This window comes from Camellia sinensis, chromosome 6 (genome assembly GCF_055761805.1).
Source record: "Camellia sinensis isolate YWXY chromosome 6, ASM5576180v1, whole genome shotgun sequence".
Classification (NCBI taxonomy): domain Eukaryota; kingdom Viridiplantae; phylum Streptophyta; class Magnoliopsida; order Ericales; family Theaceae; genus Camellia; species Camellia sinensis.
In genome coordinates, this window is record NC_138966.1 from 197005693 (window position 1) to 197007876 (window position 2184).

At 32.4% G+C, this 2184-nt stretch overlaps 1 long non-coding RNA gene across 1 annotated transcript; it reads left to right on the forward strand.

The window, feature by feature from the left end:
• Positions 1-390: 390 nt before the first annotated feature.
• On the forward strand, positions 391-1782 carry LOC145792184 (uncharacterized). Its single transcript, XR_014331511.1, has 2 exons — positions 391-620; positions 1508-1782. It is a non-coding gene; the product is annotated as an uncharacterized LOC145792184 (long non-coding RNA).
• Positions 1783-2184: the final 402 nt, after the last annotated feature.

The window sequence follows — 2184 nt, forward strand, 5'->3', positions numbered from 1 at the left end:
ACTGTTACATGACAATTATTAATCATTATTGTTGCTCCCATTGAAGGTATTTCTCTTGTAATTGACTTTGGATTGTTGAGTTTTGCACTAGTTCTTGGGATATTCATGGTTATATGATATGATGCACGAATATGGATACGGGACACGTAAATTTTAAAAAAATAGAAGACATGACATGCTGGAGACACGTTTAATATATATAATTTTATTTATTTATTATATGTCTAAAATAAAAAGAAAAATCATTAATTTTTATACAATTACAATAATAATAAAATTAATAAACATATTTTTTTAATTTTTTAATAAAAAATGAGTCTTTTTAAATAAAAATAATTTATTTTATGAATTTTAGGTTTAATAAAAATAAGGATAAAAAAAAAAGTGAGGGAAGAAACTAAAGGAGGAGAGAGAAATAGAAGAGAGAGAGAGAGACGGGTGAATCAGCAACAGGGGGAAAAAAAATAAAAAGGAGAAACAAAGGAAAGGGCGAGAGAGAATAGGAGAAGACGAAGAAAAGGGAGGAGAAGAAGGTGGAGACAGAAGACGAAGACGAGGAGGAGGAGAAGAAGAAGAGAGCAGACGAAGAATACCTCAGCTTCTTCAATTGATCTGAACAGGTTAGGGCTCCTCTCCCCTCCTCCACTCCCTCGATCTCTTTCTCTGTCTTCTCTCCTCCCTCGATCTCTTTCTCTCCAACAGTTAGGGCTTCGATCCACCTCATGCGTGTCATTTGCATTCGATTCGTAGATGTTGGATTTGAGATCAAACTACTTTTATTCGTTTGCTTATTTATTGTTCTGGCCTAAGATTTTAAGCTCAAATATGGACTTGACTGATGTTGTTTTTGATTTGAATGACTTTGATCTGGATTGAACGGATGCAGATCCTGAGCTAGCTAATTCGAAATGCTACAATCTAGAGTTTTTGGTTCTCTTAGATTTAGGGCTTTGATTTGGTATTGACCTAGAGTTCTATGTGCTATCTTTTTCCCTTTTCTTTTCCATCTTTCTTTCTTTCTTTCATTTCATTTAAAAAAAAAAATAAAAAAAATAAGCTAAATATTTAAAAACTGATGTTATAATTCCAAAAATAGAGGATGGTTACATAATTACCATAATGCCGTAGTTTTATACGCAAATATTTTTGTTTTTAGGTTGATTTGTTAGCTTGCTTTTTATGAATCCATATCAAGAAATTAGACAAAGTTATGAGCTTTCTCTCTACATTGAATTGGCTTTTCCTTGAGCTTCTTATGGGCTCATGAATTTTGGCAACAAAGTGATTATGATGGGTCAAACAGATTATTGTCATGATGATAATATTGCTAGTTTAAACAGTTTTATCTCATCTCATGCTTATGTTTCCTGTAGAGCTGATCTTGTATTTATGTTGTTTACTCTATTCTGGGGTGGTATGACCTCACTTTTCTTATAAAAATACAATGACATTCACCATATGTTGTTGGTCCTTATCGAGCATCTCTTTAATATTGGATTCATTGCAGGGTAGAAATGTCGATGCCTTGATTTTGTATTGACAAGCTGTGCCCTCTCTGTCTCATATCCAAATATGATTTTCCTTTGCCCTACAGGTATGTGTATGTATTGTTTCTTTCGATTTTGCTGTCAATGCTACTTTCTGAATGTGTTTTGTTGAAGTGGAAGTGTTTTAGCTTTTCATTGAAGTGAATAGGTGAGGTTGTTCAACCATAATTTGATTCAATTTACACTTCTTCTATGCGTCTGCTACATAATAAGACTTGATTCTTTCACTCTTTCATTTTTGATTCAGATAGAAAACTCGAAGATCTAATGATAAATTTTTGGTGAAAATCCAATAAAATTTTAGCACATTTTGCAATAGAGTTTGAAGGCAGTGATTTATTGTGCTCCCCTGGTACAACTTCAAGAAATTTGACTTATTTTGAATTGTTTTGAGTGTCTCCTCGACTAAAAAACTTATAGAAAACAGTAGGTTAAAATAGAATTCAGCATAGTAATAAAACAAAACACAACCTAGTTTGAGATTTATTTAAAATTCATTTATTGGAATTTTCTTCTATTACACAATATACTAGGCTTATGGAGGGACTGCCTGTTAAAATTTCATGAAATTACGAGGTAGAGAACTATTTTTAAAAATTCATCAAAGTCAGGCCTCTGCACAATTTCAATTCTGCGC